Source organism: Astatotilapia calliptera, chromosome 16 (genome assembly GCF_964374335.1).
Source record: "Astatotilapia calliptera chromosome 16, fAstCal68.1, whole genome shotgun sequence".
Classification (NCBI taxonomy): Eukaryota; Metazoa; Chordata; class Actinopteri; order Cichliformes; family Cichlidae; genus Astatotilapia; species Astatotilapia calliptera.
The window spans coordinates 24,944,511-24,961,880 of NC_137437.1; the positions used below are offsets into that span (position 1 = coordinate 24,944,511).

At 39.6% G+C, this 17,370-nt stretch overlaps 1 protein-coding gene across 10 annotated transcripts in view; it reads right to left on the reverse strand.

Annotated features, from left to right (window-relative positions):
* map2 (microtubule-associated protein 2) overlaps positions 1–16,564 on the reverse strand; it is a 119,545-nt gene extending 102,981 nt beyond the window's left edge. For 2 of the 10 annotated variants that reach the window (XM_080290616.1, XM_080290615.1), the window contains exon 1: positions 16,125–16,557. The gene's annotated coding sequence lies outside the window, so the exon portion shown is untranslated. Of the gene's footprint in view, positions 1–16,124 lie in introns of all 10 variants that reach the window. The other 8 variants (XM_080290621.1, XM_080290620.1, XM_080290613.1 and 5 more) reach the window with 7 other exon arrangements.
* Positions 16,565–17,370: the final 806 nt, after the last annotated feature.

Sequence of the window (17,370 nt, forward strand, 5' to 3'; positions counted from 1 at the left end):
AGACTAAACCCAGACTGCTGGAAACAAACAAGTGCAGGATCCATTTGCAAATAAGAGAGACCACATCTGCCCCCTCCCACCCAGGCCCTTTCCACGGCAGACATTTTGTCATGTCACAGTAGGAAAGGCACCAGTTTTAATTAGAAGAATAAAGAATGGCCGAATTCCATTTCTTCAGTTTCAAGTGGCTGCTATTGTATTCATGTTGGTTTTACTGTCACACTGCCGTGGGTTACTGGAACATTTGAACAGAATAATATTAGTAACACGTGTGCTTTCTTTCCTACTGTGACATTCTCTGAGTGTTTGGGGTGAAAAAGGGCTGACGGAGAGCAAATTTCAGCTTGAGCGCACCTGGAAGCAACACGCTAAATGCAGTGATAATGAAAGTGCTGGTTAGTGATTAGCTCCTGTCACAAAGATCGGAGTGGTAATTTAATCTTTAAGAGACTGACTCACGTGAAACCCACGGTGAGCTACCTGTTAATACAAAATTTTAATAAAAGCACCGCAAAATTCCTACACATTTGTACAGGTGTGTGCACCATGTCACTGTATCTCTGTGAGGTTTAAATAAAAGCAATATTAATCATACTTACGGCTGATACATCATGAAAAAAAACATATCTACTGTGTATGTGTGTATTTAAATGAGTGTGTATGAGCTATGTATTTGTGTGGTGCTGCTCAAGCGAGTGTGGAGGGTTGCTGTGGGTGGTAATGAGCTGCTGCTCAGTTTCCACAGCAACATCCTAACTCAGTCAGTCTCCATAGCAACTGATAACAGCATTAGCTGATTCAGCCTAAGTGAAGGTTCATGTCAGAAGGAGGGAAAAGGTTTTTTTTGGTCTTTTTTCAGGCTGCTACTGATAAACCTTGAAGGGAATGTAGGGAGTTAGACTCCTGAGATGTCCACTAAATCTGCCGGACCAAATTTTGGGGGACAATCCCGTGTTTGACTGTTTGATATGGTGAGGTGGTCAACAGATAATCAAACCAAAATCTTGGAGCAATTACAGGTTTTTGAATAACTCTGGAGTACTTAGAGTGAAGATAATCCACTCTAAACTCAAACAAACAAAAAGTAAAATAAGTATTTGATCCCCTTTAACCCAGCCAGAATTCTGGCTCCAAGAAATTGGCTTTGTACCCATGTGGCACACAGCCAATCAATTACAGATACTCCTGTTCTCAGCTTGTTATATGTACAAAGCAGATGTGTCCAGAAGGCTGGAATGGCCTACAAGAAACTAGGTGAGAAGGTGACAACTGTTGGTGGAATTATTTGGGAATGGAAGAAGTATAAGATAACCATTGATCACCCTCGGTCCTGAGCTCCATGCAAGATCATGCCTCATGGGGTGAGGATAATCAAGAGAAAGGTGGTGTATCAGCACAAAACTACAAGGGAGGAGCTTGCTAATGATCTGAAGGCCGTTGGGATGCAAGGTCCTCCTGTTTAAGTAGGCACATGCATAGGCCCATCTTAAGTTTGCCAGTAGGCACCTAAATTATTCAGAGGAGGCTTGGAAGAAAGTGCTGTGGTCAGATGAAACCATAAACAAGCTCTCTGACATCAACTAGAAGAGAAATGCTGAGTATCTAGAGATTATCCCCACCGTCAAGCACAGTGGTGGTAACAATATGCTTTTAGCCTGTCGACACAGGTCGACGCTGACATTGCATTGATGGGTCAATGGATGGGACCATGTACCATAAAAACCAGAAAACTGAAGATGGTGAATGATGTGTCTTCCAGCAGGACAATGACCCAAAATACACCGCCAAACTACAAGGCAGTGGCTAAAGAAGAAGCACTTTAAGTTCATGCAGTGGCCTAGCCAGTCTTCAGACCTCAGTCCTATAGAAAAGAAGCATCGAGTTGCCAAGTCGCAGTCAATAAACCTAAAGGATTTAAGAGTTTCAGTAAAGAGGAGTTGCCCAGAATCAGTCATCAGATGTGTGCAAACTTGGTCACAAACTAAATACAACAATTCCACGACCAAGTACTAAATCAATTTATAAGCTTTAATATGTTTTTACTGGATTTTCAGTTGATATTCTGTCTCCATTAAAATGAAACTGTCATAAAAATAAGATTTGATTTCTTTGTAAGTGAGCAAGTGGATCAAATAACAATTTCCCCGACTGTAAACAGCCACATTTCCTATAAAGGAAATCAAAGAAAGAGGAAAAAAAGAAGCCCAATACGGTCTATGACCAAACTAATTCTGCAAGATGTCAAGTAATCGATAAGGCTCAACTGAGGTATAACTTCAACCAGTATTGCCCTTTTACCCCTACATGATATATAACGCAATTAGAAAAAGCACAACCCCCATCAGCTAAATACAATAACTTGACCTTGGTTATAATTTTCATTTACTCTCAGCACATTTATCATTGCAAAGAAAACAGGGAGGAGCCAACAAGGTTTGAATGTGGTTGAGAAAATGGAAGGGAGTAGAGCGACTAAAACACCAGTGACCTCTAAAGTCCTGAATTCAGAATGACAGACCACATAAATCAAGACTTTGTTAATATAATTTCTTGTCTGTTTTGTCAAGCCTGCACACATCTTGAACTACAGAAACATTTTATCAATTTTTAGATAGAAAAGAAAGAGTTGGCAGAAAGAGTTGTAAAAGGTCTGTCATAATCATGACTATCTTCCACTTTAATTTTTAATCACCAAATACATCTGAAAGAATTTAATTTAAAAGATGATCAAATTTATATACAAAACAGAGTCCCTGTTTATGAAGGTATGAACAGAAAATACAAACAAAAAAATAATGCAAATGTATGGTCACATTTCGTGTCAGCATCACATTAAGTGTATTTTTTCCAATAGTGACACGAGAGGCACTAAAATACTGGTAAGCATGAATTGACTGTACTTAAACCAAGTGCTTGTTTAAGCAGAATAAAGCTTATCAAGTGAGCGAGGAAACTTATCTGGTTGTGTCTTTACCTTAAACTGAGAACATCTCACGTGTGATTTAATGTTGTTCTGAAGAATAAACCTATGCTCTGCTGCCCCTAGGGACTGATACTAAATGTGCCACTTCAGTAAGGCTTTAGACTTTACATCATCTTATCAAAATAAAGTGGAACCCCGGCTTACGAAGACCCCATTTAACGCAAAATTCAAGTTACGAAGGCACTTAATGGCAATATTTCTGCCCGTGGTACGGCAAAATGCCTGCGTAACGAAATAGATAAAATAGAAACATTAAATTCAATTCCATAATGTTACATGTACATGTACGCATGTATGCATGTATACGTATGCTTTCTTCAACCTCCGCCACCTCCTCCTCCACCAAGAACTTTGTCTTCAGCCAGCATCGCCTCACTCAAAAGGCGATGGAAAAAGGTGCTTTGACTTACAAAAGACCCTTTGGAACGAATTAATTTCGTAAGTCGGGGTTCCACTGTATTAAGAACACATTTCCACACTACTGTACCTCTCAACCATGTTTTATGAAATTCAGCCAAATGGTTTTTGTGTAATCATTTTGACAGACAAATGGAATAAGAATACCACGGTAAAATTCAACATATTCAACCTTCGGTTTATAATTTCTGGTTATACTAATGCAGTCAGGCGTTATTGTATTTGCTCCAAAAGACAAAGTACTGTATTCACATTATTTCAAACCACAGATAAAGCACAAATTGTAACCTTAATCCAATCCAATAAAAGATACTGAGAGGGTCTTCTTACATATTATTTAGTAATTTGGCACCGTGTGTCTATTTTGTTTTACCAGAAAATGGTTAAATCTTTGTGTTTCAATCAGTTGTTAATAAAACCAAATAACTTCATGTTTTTTAGCTTATCAGCTATCAGTGCCTTCCCACTCGATTTCTCCCTGGCCTAATGTAAAAGAAATGAAAAGGAGTGAGCAATGCTGTATCTACACATCCTAAATGGATCATCAGTGCCTGGTTGCCATGGAAAAATGGATGTTTAATGCAATGGCTGAATAAATACACCCTTTTCTGAAATATACACAAAGAGGGAAACAAAGGAAGGAAACGGAGCGGATCATTTTTGATCCAGTCTTGCATTCTCAAGGCTATGCCCTGCAAGCAGTGGCTACATATGAAGAGAGAACTGGCAGGGTGAACAAACCATTCTCCCTCTTCCCCGGGATTCTTTTAGCCGTCTTCGTGTCTCTGGCCCATGCTACCGAAAACAAGAGAGGGCACATAACATCAGTTATCACAACATGGAAGAACACCGCAATGAGCAAATCAAAGAAAGGGAATGCCTGCTGACAAGAGGCAGATAGATTGAAGGCCGTGAAAGAGCAGCATGCTTTACTCTGTGTGTGTGCGTGTGTGTGTGTGCGCGCGCGCGCGCATGTGTGATAATAGTGGGTGGTTTGACTTAATGGCTACCATTGGGTGAAAGCAAAAAATATTAGCTAACCTAAGCCTGGTGGTTTTAGTTGGCTTACTAAAATCAATTAAGGCCACTCAGAGTGGGGTTTAGTCTGGACTGCTAACATGCATGTGGGCACATCTGCCTCGCTCAAATACACTGAATATGGGCACACCAGGTGAGATCACAGCTTTGTAAAAGATTTCAGAATAACCTTTAAGATTAGCAGGACTAAGCTTAATATGTTTCACAAAACATTATGAGCTTTACACATCATGGAAATACTTAAAGTGAGAAAGAGAAAAACAATAGCTGTTTAATATGCATCCTCCTCTATCCTACTCCAAAATGACCAAATTATATGTCTGAGAGGAGCAGCTAAAATTGAGCCCTAATATCTTCTTTAGTAAGCCAAGAATCCTGATAAAGCTGAGATCCCGAAATCCTCGCCACAGTTGTTTATCTAATATGTCACAGGTCTGATATGACAGACACTTTTATTTAGTGCTACATCATGTTTCATTGCCTTGTTTGGATGAAGGTCAAAATAAATGCACCCTCTATTAATACTGTTTGGAAATACAAATGAACACATTTTCATTTCTGTGGAAATAATTTGCTATAAGACAGTGAAAAATTGGTTTGCAGATATTTCATTAGTTTATGATACTATCCATCTGTTATCTCTAAGAAGTCATTTATAATTAACAATATGACCTGTCAACAACAAAGGTTGTCTCACACTCCAATTTTTCCTCGTACCACTCTTTATCAGTCATACAAAAGCATGTGATCTACCAGTACAGTAATCCCATCCCCTGTTCCTTTGTTGTAATCCTAGAATTTCCTCTAATAGGGAAGTTTCCACTCACATTTAGTCATATATACACTAGCTCTTAATCCTGGTAGTCTAATAAGCGTTGTATTTTTGGATGGCTTTGTGTGATTTTTTTTTTTGTCAGCCCTTACATTTTTGCCGCTACAGTTTCATTATGAATTACGGTTAAGTCCATGTTTTGTTGGACAAATGGAAAACTTTGCACTTTTCCCTCTGCACACCACCACAGTCGCTTTTAAATCAAACAATCACAACGCGGTTGCAGCTTCAAAGACACTGTGAGTTTTACAAAATTTTGCATTCACTGTTGAGGAATTACAGTCACTTTTGTGCACAGTCCCCCTTTTTTTGGAGAGTCAGAATTAATTACACAACTTACTGATAAGCAGTATCCACGGACAGGTGAGGTTCGTTCCCAAGGAGATGTCAATGCAAGTGGGGAAGACGTCATTAGGCTCAAATTAATAAGTTTGTTGATTATTAAGAATAAATGCACTGACCAACTCACCAACATCAAAAGACCTGAAAGATGGCAAAATGTGAACAAGGTGAATTATTAAAATATAAATAAATACAACTTCACCATATCTAACCAAGTCAATGAGACTTTTAACACGATATGATAGTGATATCATTGTCAAATTCTGTAATCGAGAGATGCCGTCATGAAGGAAAATACAGAGGGCTGCAAACTGCAAACCGTTCTTTACACTCAAGATTGAAAAAGACAGACTAGACTTTGCCTGAAACCAGCTAAAAAAGCCCGCACAGTCGTGGAAAAATATTTGGACAGTTTAACTTGTACCAGAATGATGGGAAGAGTAAATTAATGCAGCATGATCTGAAGCATACTAAATTATGTGTTGTAATGGTGGAGACAACAATCAGCAACTGAAAGCGGCTGCAGTAGAAGCCTAGCAGAAAATCTCAAAGAAGGAAAAACAACATAACAAAATAAGCCTTATTTAACATTATTATAGTTTGTCGAAATACTTTTGGTAAATAAATGGTAAATGGCCTGTATTTGTATAGCGCTTTTACTAGTCCCCCCTAGGACCCCAAAGCGCTTTACACACCCAGTCATCCACCCATTCACACACTGGTGGAGGCAGCTATAGTTGTAGCCACAGCTGCCCTGAGGCAGACTGACAGAAGCGAGGCTGCCATATCGCGCCATCGGCCCTTCTGGCCAACACCAGTAGGCGGTAGGTGAAGTGTCTTGCCCAAGGACACAACGACCAAGACTGTCTGAGCCGGGGCTCGAACCGGCAACCTTTCGATTAGAAGGCGAACTCCCAACTCTTGAGCCACGATCGTCCGATTTTGGGCCTCTGAGAATAGAATACTATGTAGAAAAATAACTGTAATTCCTAAACAAATAAAGCAAAATTTCCCTGAAATTAAAGCTGAATATCTGTACTCCCATCAGATATTGACTGTTTAATAAAAAAAATCCACTGTGGTTGTGTACATAGGCAAAAAAAATGCAAAAACTGTGTCAAATTATGGGCCTAAGTGTAAAATATTGAGGCAGGTGGTTAAAAGAGTAAAGTTACTAGAGAAAATGTAAAGCTAATGGATGAGCAAGCTATACAAGTTCTATGTTTACAGTTTTTTAGTTTATTCTGTCTAAACCTGCCCAACCTAACGCTAATCCAGTTAAATGTTTTTGCATTTTGTGGCACATTGTTTAATCAGCACCCGCTGATGCACACATCCCGGCCCGTGGTAGAAACTGTGCACTCACAGTTTTTGGACAGTATGCCAGTGACCTTCTCATGGCCTCCTCTACTTGGCACAGGATATAATGGGCTATCATCTTCCAGTTATGTACATGTGGGATTTGGCTTTGCCTCTGTTCTCTGACAAAGTAATAGGCTGTCTGTTTACATAAGCACCTTCAGTTCTGTTTTTACCTTTTTGACAAACCCCTAATCGAATATGTGGATTAAAATGTGCACTCACAGTTAGTTTCTCTGCCAAGCAATCGACAAATCTCTTATCAGTGATTAGATTTTGTAAACTTATCTACCTTTTATATTCTGACTACACAAGTGCCTCACCATCACAGAGTATATTATGTGATGAGTGACAGCCAGATCAAAAAAATAGGGTTTCAGCTGAAACCCTGGGAAGAAAAGGCATTTTTTTTACCTACTACTAAAGAGTTAAGCAACAGGTTGCTTCAGAAAAGGAAGCAAACACTCTGAAATGCACACAATAAAAGCCCAGTTATAATCCTCGACTGTGCTGCTGTGACAGTGGATATCTCAAAATAAAGCTCCACAGTGTTTGAGGTTGCATGGATGAAGCTTTCCATAGGAGCTGGCGTCAGTCATTTGACAGGATAATCCTGTCAAGAAGAGAAAAGTCTGCCGCAACACATCAAGTGAAACACAGCCATCAAAAGAGTTCACAAACCACCAGATTAAAGACTCATCTATTCTAATCGACAACCATGTGTAGTTTGTGCAATTGCATCTCTGGGTGAATGCGTGCTTGTGTGTATGTGCTTTTGTTCCATGTGTGGGTTTTCACATGAGTAGGCGTGAGTGTTTATGACATAACTGAACGAGGGACGACTTGCTTCCCCGAAGACGAAAGCTGAAGAGATGAAACAACACTTCAAAACATTGAAGGAATAATTCATGTTTTTTCTCATGTCTAACTTGTAGGCTTTTACGTTCTGAATTCCCACAGATCCCCAACAAGTTCAAAATCACAGATCACACACTCTACAAAGCATCTGGTGACACTTCCGACAATATGGTGGGAAAAGGAAAGCCAACACGCCAGGCGATGAAGAAGAAAAAAATTCATATGTTAGCTGTGGCCAAATAGTGATTCAGCATTTAGTCTATTTTATATAAAGTATTTTGGATTCCATTCCTAATAACAAATAGTACTAGCTTCATAAGTTATATAAAAATCTGTCTCCAGGTAATAGAAATGCAGAGAAAATCACATAACTACAGCAATAATCAACAAACGGACTGTGCAAAGGTTTCTTTATATTTTGCTAGGACACTGAGAAACATATTGGGTGCAAACATGCACGGAAATACAATATATGAGGCAAAACTGTGTTTGTACAATTCTAACAAACTTGAAAGTCAATATTATTGTGCCCACTTTATCCTGCAACCCAGCCTGAACTCTTATTGACAACCTTTCTTGTCATTTCTTGAAATTGGCGTCAGTAATAGTTCTCCAGGCTTCTTGAAGGACACTCAAACCTCTCCTTTGGATATTGGCTTCCTTTTGTTACCTTCTCTGTCAAGATGATGCCACGCTGTTTCGGTGATGTTGAGGTCTGGGCTCTTGGGAGGTCAGCCCATCACTTAAAGTGTTCTATTATGCGATTTTCTCTCCAGGTATGCTTTTACTGCATTGGCAGTGTGTTTGGGATTAAAAACTAAGCTGCATAAAATGGATGGATCATGTTGGCTGGACAATGGTGGATCAAAATCTGACAGTATATCCAATTTTGGTGAGATCCTCAACACTGCTTCTTGACAGCCACCCTTCCACTGAAAATATTTCTGACGTTCAACTGAAGAGCCAGATACATCTCTCAGGTCCTGTGTCAGGTCTTTGTTAGAGATTTTCTCCCATTTTTAAGGACATGACTTTCAGATACTGGTGAGCTTCTGTAGACAGGCTTCTCTCTTCCTCCACTTGCCTGTTTCCCTCAAATTCTTAATGTACACCATGTTGAGATATGTCACCTTTTCAGCTAATAGCGCTAATAAGAGTAAACTTATTGATACAAAAATCCCATTTCATGCCTCCCAAACAGTTACCTTTGCCATTTTTCATACATTCAATTAATAAAATGGGAACAAATTATGTGTTTTTGAGACAGGCTGCTAAAAACTAAAGTACCTAAAGATACAACAAAAAACGGGATCTTTTTGTCCATGTAGCCAAAACACTGGTTCATTTCTTGACTTAGGTGCTTTCAAAATGATTGAGTGATTGATAGGTCTGTGTTAAAAGCAAACAAATAAAAGCAATCCACTGAAATCGGCCAGGTACAAATAGCAGACTGAAAAACTCTGAAAGACCTTCAGAAAGCCTGGAAAACTATTGCTCAAGACCAAAATTACAAGAAAGCCTGGCTCCTCAGAAACAATACATAAAGAAATGAAGGGTAGCTCCAGACTTTTGCACAGTTCTGTAATCCTCATCTATTTTCTCGATCGTAAGTACCCTATCGCTTCTTGGTAATTTTGAAAGTGGTAGCATTTCATCACTCATGTTGGTAGTGTAATTAAATGCATCTCTGACTATTCCTGGCATTAACTAATTGACATATCTGAGGCGCATTAATGCCGACAGTGATGGACTCCTGCATTTTCATGACATAATGCAGTCAACATGTGTTGAACAACATGTGCAGGTGGAAAGAAGGTCTTAAAGCGCTATTCACTTAAGTGCTCTCTGACTGTTTTTTTCATTAGCTTGAGAAAGAAACACAAAAGATAATTACTCCTCTGCAATGTTGTCATTCAGCAGCTCCCTTGTCTGGTCTGTTGCAGACCTTAGGGGGCGTCACCATCAACCTCTGTGCTCCATCAAGAAAAGCCATTAAGACGAGAGGGCAGAAGACAGAGCAGTAACACTGAAGCATTTTAACAAAGCGATGTGAAATGCAATTACCCTGACAGAGGCTGTAACACAAGCAATTTATGCAAGCTCACTGACATTCTGCATCTGCATGGTGAGATCCATACTTACAGTATGTTAAGTATGTTTTCTCCCAGACTGACAAAGAACACGTGTAAACAACATATTTTTTGTGGGATAATTACATTATATTATGTTATGTCTGACACACCTTACATAAGATGAAATGCAAGCTAAAAAGTGCAGCACATATTGGCACCTTTAAGCCAGGGCTTCACACGTTTACATTTAATTCTGCTGGGAAGAAACCCCATCAAGAAGATTTCAGACTCTTTAGCTTTCTCTTCATGATTGACAGGGTCTCTCATTTATGAGATGGACACTGATATCGGGCTTCATGTTGTGAGGCCTATTATCATTGCAGGAAATCAAAGAGGAAAATGTAGATAAGACTGAAGGATATTTATGATACATCTGTTTCATTTTAAACCCTTTCAAATAAGGATGTGAAGGGTAGTAGGGATTTTGTAGGCACTGGGCGGGAAGATGGCTGTTTTTGGATCATCTCAGGGGTTTTGGCTCTCCGATAATGAACGGCAGTGAAACACTCAGGGATTTGACCAATATACTGTATCAGCGCACTAATGGATTTCATCATCCTCATCAGTGAGATTTTAGAAATATTCATCACTTCTAACACTCTGATGAGCTTTCCAGTACAGTATTTGTTATTCTGTTATTTTAGTTTAGCCTTAAATGGAATAAACAAAGACAACTCAAGTGGCTAGCCCCTAGCCGCTAGGGGATAGCCACATGGGAAAAATGCCTTAATCAGCTGAGTCTAAGGTTCAATTCCAGACCGATCAGATCTTTACTGAAAATCACTCATCTCTCTTTCTCTACATTACCTGTCAGTTGAACAGTGGCTATCAAATATAAGCAAAAAGGCCTAACATATATTACTCAAGCATTTGCCAAAAAATAAATAAAGAAAAGATTAGTGGGGTTATTATGCTATTGAGATATTTGCAGTATGGCTACAATAGAGTTTGATTATTGCAAAACAATCATAATCCTGAAGTTCATCTCCCACAACAGTTCTTTTACGGGCTGGCCGTTTAGCTGGATTTCTATGACCACACACTCTTCTATGAGCCTTGTTATCAGGCATTCAGCAAAACGCAAGGAACCACTGAATCGGCTGAAGCAGGTTGAAAGAACCTAAATGACGGAATTATGTCACAAAATAAAGCCACTGGGATGCAGTCAACATCACACACCAGAGAAAATGCTGAGGGGGATGTTTTTTTCTCCTTTAGCACAAGCATTATTTAGCTGTAAACGATACCCACACACTTAAGCACAGACTCCCACACAAAGACTGAGGGATGTTGTACACAAACACAGATGCAAAAACAACACACACAAGAGGAGAGGAAAAACAGGATAGTTAGGTGAGTTGTGAGTCATCCTTATGTTTTTCCTGCTTCAGCCCACACATATATTTATATCAGCTTTCTTTCTCGTTCTACATACCATATTCTCTTTACTTTGAAAAAAAAATCCATCCATATACACTTCTGACATCAGAATGGTGTCAATAAAGTTTCGTGTTTTATCGATTTTCTATATTTGACTTGAAGCACAAATGCATATATGAATAGTAAACACATGCACCTGTTCTTTTTCTCTTACATATCAGTGCTATATGCCATGTGTGCCATATTCTTTGACAAAGATTTGCTTGGACACTGGAACTGCCAACAGTACGTGAAACTGTGGCTTCTTGCCTGATGTTATCACTTCCTGTCACCTGTGAGTGATTTTATGATGACAAAAAAATAAACACTGTTGTTTTTCAAATTATGGCGCTGCAGTAAAAATCGCACCATCATTACACCATACAAGTCTCACCTTGTACTTTAAACTCTAGGGGTTTTTCTTGAGGACTGGATATTATTTATCCTCAACAGGCTTTGCTGTAAGAAAGTTGACATGCAACATTGGAAGGACGGTGACTCATTTTCCATATTCATGCGTAAATACAAAACACTACAGTCCAATTTTCATGTGAATTCTCATGCCAGAGCTCCCATTTGAGAGTGTGAGGTGCTGGCAATAGCAAAAGCAAATATATTCCATGTCCAAAGAATTTTCAATAAGGAGGAAGCAATTTGTGAATTTAAAAATAAAAAAACAGCCTAGTGCACTTTCAAATAATTGAGAGGTTTTTCTGTCAGAGTACTACATTCTGAAATATCTGTGTAACTACATTTTAAATCTCTGTGTCAAGCTCAAGCTTGGACGCTTTTGGTTTTATCCACATTACTAAAGAGATGTGCTTTAGGTTCAGTATGCAACCAACAGCCATTGTCTATACTCCAACCAGAGGTGTCAGGAAGACAGAGAGAGTCTGGATGTTGGGGCAGGCGGTTGTGGGTTTGACTTGACTGATCTCAGCCTCCTGCAAACTAAAGACCACTGGGCTTGACCCCAGCTGTCCCTCGGGGCATAAAAATCAAAGCTGAGGAACAGAATTCCACAAGACACATAAAAGCATATATAACATCACGCTGCTCAGCGTGTAGAAATCTGTGTGGAAGTGGATGTCCGTTAGCTTCAAGTCAGGCGAGGTCAGCACGGGGGCATGCCACTCCTGAACCGTAGCCAAAAATGTAAATTAGTTAGCTCGGACTTGTCAGCGTGATTGCTCTTTTGCTGACAGGACTGTCAAGAGCACAAGTGAAGTCAGCATTCTGCTTTCCATTAGCATTTCAATGCTGATCTGGGATTACGACTTACACGCTTTATTTCCACTGATAATCTGCTCTCAGAGAAGATTGCAATGGAAGAATTGGTAAGATGTTCACGGTATAAACAAGAAAAATTTGTAAAGTCACTAAAAGCTGCATCGCATTGGTTAAATGTGACATTTGACAGGTATGACATGGAAATACTACCTAAGTGAAATAACTGCTTTGTATATGATTGCATTAAAGGTTGGAGTGGTGACCAAGTTTTGCGTGCTTCAATCCTTCAGCCTACATATTGTACAGATAGCTTTAGTTGACAAGGAGGAACCATTACTGAATAGGACAATCAATCAAAGCTTCAAATCAATCAAAGCTTCCCAGTGTCAATAAACTGCTGTCATCAAGCAAGACATTGCCTTCCGGGTGATGGTTGCCCTTCACCTGTCCCTGACCTGAAAGCATTCGTTCATACCGGTGCTTTGCATAGGCACTGTCTAAACACCATGCACAACAAAGTCTGCTGAATACCGAACGTAAAGCTGGATCTTATCCTGGTGACACAGAACTCCTGCCATGCATCCTTGACACCGAACTACCCACTGTTACAATGAATATAAGTGGTCAGCTAAAGTACTATAGCAAGCTCTTAATCAATGACCTGCTAGTTATTTATGAACCCCATATGCTTTTCTATTTCCCTCTCTCCTCAAAACAGGATCGATTTCAAGTGCAAGTGTGTAAGAAAGAATCCTGGATCTCAGTGCAAAAGTTTATGCCATCAACAAGAATAAACAACTATTACTAGTAACTGCAGTAGCAGTCCTATTGAGTCATTAACATTAATAAACTGTTTTCATATATGTGAACTGCAAAGCTTCTCAGATGTGAGGACTGCCAGTATTTTTGTCGTATTTAATACAAATGTGGATTCTAAAAAAAGAAAAATTTGCTTTACAAATTTTTGAGATAAAATCAAAACCAATCAACCTATAAATTAAATAACTGACCAATTACTCAGCAATGAGAAAATCTGTGCCCCTAGTTGATCCTTAAGATAATTATAAATCACTACTTTACAGGCACGCTGACCAGTGTGCTAATCTCTACAAAAACCTGGAATACCTCCCTTTGCCAGAGGGACAGAAAGAAGGGAGCGAGATTGGCAGTTAGCTGGCAGGCATGTCGGTTGAGTGTTAGTGTGTTGGCGCTGCAGCCAAAGACACCACTGAGTGTCTATCTTCTTTCATACAGGGAGCCTTTCCCACTTTCTCTGTCTCACACAGACACAAACAAGCACGGCGCATTACATCAAACTCCGAATGTGACAAAGGAGGACTGCCTGTGTGTGTGTGTGTGTGTGTATAACTGTCCAGGCTGACTAAGTATCTTTGTAGGAATCAGGATTAGGTTGCCTCACTGACACACAAGGCTTATGTAAAGCTGACCCACAATGCGAGGCGCCACACGTGAATGTGAACTGCCAGGTTGCAGTGCTATTCCCATCCTAACTGGCACCTCAAACGGTATTGTCACTCTTACAGCCAAATGAAAGTTTTCAGTTTTGCTTATTAGATCCGATCAATTTTAAGAATGTTTCTGCACACTTATTGGCTGAGATTACAAACCACAGCCCTGCAATATATACATGTAAGACAACAAATACTTTACTTAGAATTCTTTCAATATTATTTCCAACAACTTAAACAGGGGTGACATTTAATACCGAAACCATCAACCCTTCTTTTTACACATTTGAGCCAAAATGCTTAATTAACCTCATAATTTCAGCTTCAGTTTACTCTCAGTTAATCTGAGATTTCGACAATAGAAAGACAATTAGACTTTTTTTTTTTTGCTTGTTTGTTTTAATACATATACTTCAACGTCAACTGGTTATCTCAGCAAAAAAAGGGCTATCACTAGAAAGATTTTGCATCAGAGGTCAACTTTCCGGCTAAACACAATCAGAAACGCAATCAGTAAACTCAGACTGTTTACCTTCTCATCAATACATAAAGCCCATATAAAAGGAGTCATTTATGCTAAAATAAACACATCATTAATCACCAATGCAAAGGCAATGTGTCGATATTAATGCAATTTAAAGGAAGCAAATCATAACCTTTACTTCACAAAGAAAAAAACAGAAGGCATGTTACATATGTTCCAGTTTTGTTGCTTTTTGGCCTTTTTTTCTCCAGAATATGTCAAAGTATAGATCCAAACATGGAGTAAGCTCTTGAAATGTTCCTCTTGTCCTCTTTGCCATAGAGATATAAGGATGTGATGGCTGAAGCATCTTGAGAAAGCTGAATTTACGTCCAACAGGCAAAATGTAGACCTAGGTGGAACGACCAGCCGGGTCCTTCACAAACATGAAAGCATGAGCCCCATCCCTCACCAAGGAGGAGCTCACAGCAGCCTCCCTGGCTGTGCATGACTCAATATATGGCAGCCTCATCCTGAATGCATCAGGCATTTATATGTATGTGTGCACAAACTGTAAATGGACTTGATGGAGGAAAATCAATAGCCAGTGCCTGTATGTAAATGAGACTGGACTGAAGCCTATGTACTGTGTAAGGAACCCATCATGTATGAGCTTACTTAATAGCCATTTCAGTATGAAGAAAAAGACCTCTGAGGTGTAACAGCCCTGGCTTTTTTTTTTTAAGTGTTATTTGTTGTGCTGGGTTTAATAAAGACATCAAGTCTTTCAAAATGCCTTTAAATGAAATAAACTAAACTGTAATCTAACATTAAATGCAGTGGCGACGGTGACAACAACAGACATGCACATACAGGGCTTCAATTTGTGAGATCAATCAGGGGAAGGACCCGCCAATATGACTCAGCACCTGTTTTTTTCCTTTTGCACCCCCTTTTTCCTTTCTGGGGTGATTGGAAATTAATGTCATATTTCTCTAGGGATTCCCTCTGATGATTTTATCACAGTTACCTACAGCTTTCCGAAATGTGTTATAGGCTTACTAAAGCCCAATAGCCTTGCACTGCCGCCGCAGCAAGCCAAGTTCCCGCAGTCACCGCAGTAGGTGAAGCCTTTAAGTAGCACAATGCAGACATTATTCCTGAACCCCATCAAAAAATTAAAAAGTGGATCAATTAGGTCAGTCAGTGTGGATTCTACCTATCTTGGGATTCTGATTTCTAGATCTATTCCTAAAATGTGATTTATTATCGGATGAATTTCGCAGCATTTTTCATCTTAAAACCGGCTCACACCACAGCTCAGACAGCACACAGACTCACAGGAGCCCAGATTCACTTCTCCTTCGGACGAACAATGCGTCCTTTTTCCATCCACACAGACACAGAGGGGCACCTCATCATTTCAGCTTCAGCTCACTGAAATGTCAATTTACTGCTGGGTGTAAGGACTTCTTTTTCTAGCCATTCAATGTCGCATGCTTTTTAAGTCGCTGCCAATCGCAATATATTATGCTGCATTAAAACGATGCTGTTAAAAGCAAAGAAGTGTTAAATTCTTTACCTGTTCGGCGTAGTGTCTTCCAGAGGAACTCCCGGTCTGTCGGACACACACAGGCTCCGCAACCTACATTTACCGTAATGATCCTACTAGTCACGCCGATAGACTGCGTCGGTGTTTAAACTAGCCATTACGGTGTTCTGGTGTACCCTTTGCTAGAAATTACCACAGAGGTGGAGCAGCAACAAACTGTACCGACGCGTTTCAGGTTAAACGGAAGTGTAAAACCTACTGTGTTGACGTAAAGGTACAACGCCAGCAGGTATTGCAAAGTAAATAAGGCTGGCGAAATGTCGTCTCGTCAAGTATTACGTTCTTTAGGTTGCTATGGCAATAAATCAGTATAAAGGCACACGTGCAGTTCGGGGCATGGGTTAAAAATACTGCATGAAAAATAGTTTGGCTTCCCAGAAACAATGTTCTTAATGAAGAATCACTTCCCATCTGTTACTTGTGGTCATCCCAGTTCAACAGTAAGTATTTTTTATTTATTTATTTTTTACACATGGTAAATCGGTATTCAGATATTCTTTGATATAAGAGCGCCTCCCAGAGTGCAAATGCTGTAGTTACAATCTGCTTTTCATAGTTCAGTGCACACATCTTCCCCCCTTTTCATTGGGTTAATAATCTGCTTATTCGTTTATAGGGTTAGGGTTAATTTTACTCAGTTGATGTAGAGCTCATGGAAACAGTCTATGTGTATGCATTATATTGTTCGTTGACTTGTGTAGTCTTCTAAGAAGCAATATGGCCCCCATGTGGATACAAGAGGTTCTTTTTGCCTGCTATTGAGATCAGACAATCCTACTACTATTGCACTGATGTGACACTTCGAGCTCTTCTTCAATTTTCAAGGAGAGACAAGGTCTCCCACTTCTCAATTGGAAGTGAGTGCAAGCGACCTTGATAGTTTTACGTTTTTTTTCTGCTGACTCCAACAAAGAGTGTTGTAATGCTGTGTGACCAAGGAGGGGGATCTTAAAGAATGAAAAGATTTACCTCAGCTGACACCCGAAGCCATGTGAAAGCACAGATGAGCCCTATTCACCTCTATGAACTTGGAATCATCCAGTTATAATCTGTAAATTAATTTAATGAAATCCAAGTTTCGATTTCTAGAATCTTAGCACCAAATCCCCAGTATAAAGCAGCTGACATGCATACAGTATGTGAGAGGGATGACCTTGACCACCATCTGCCCATTGCCTCCTTCCCTGGTCGTTATAAGAGGAAGCTATGCATACGG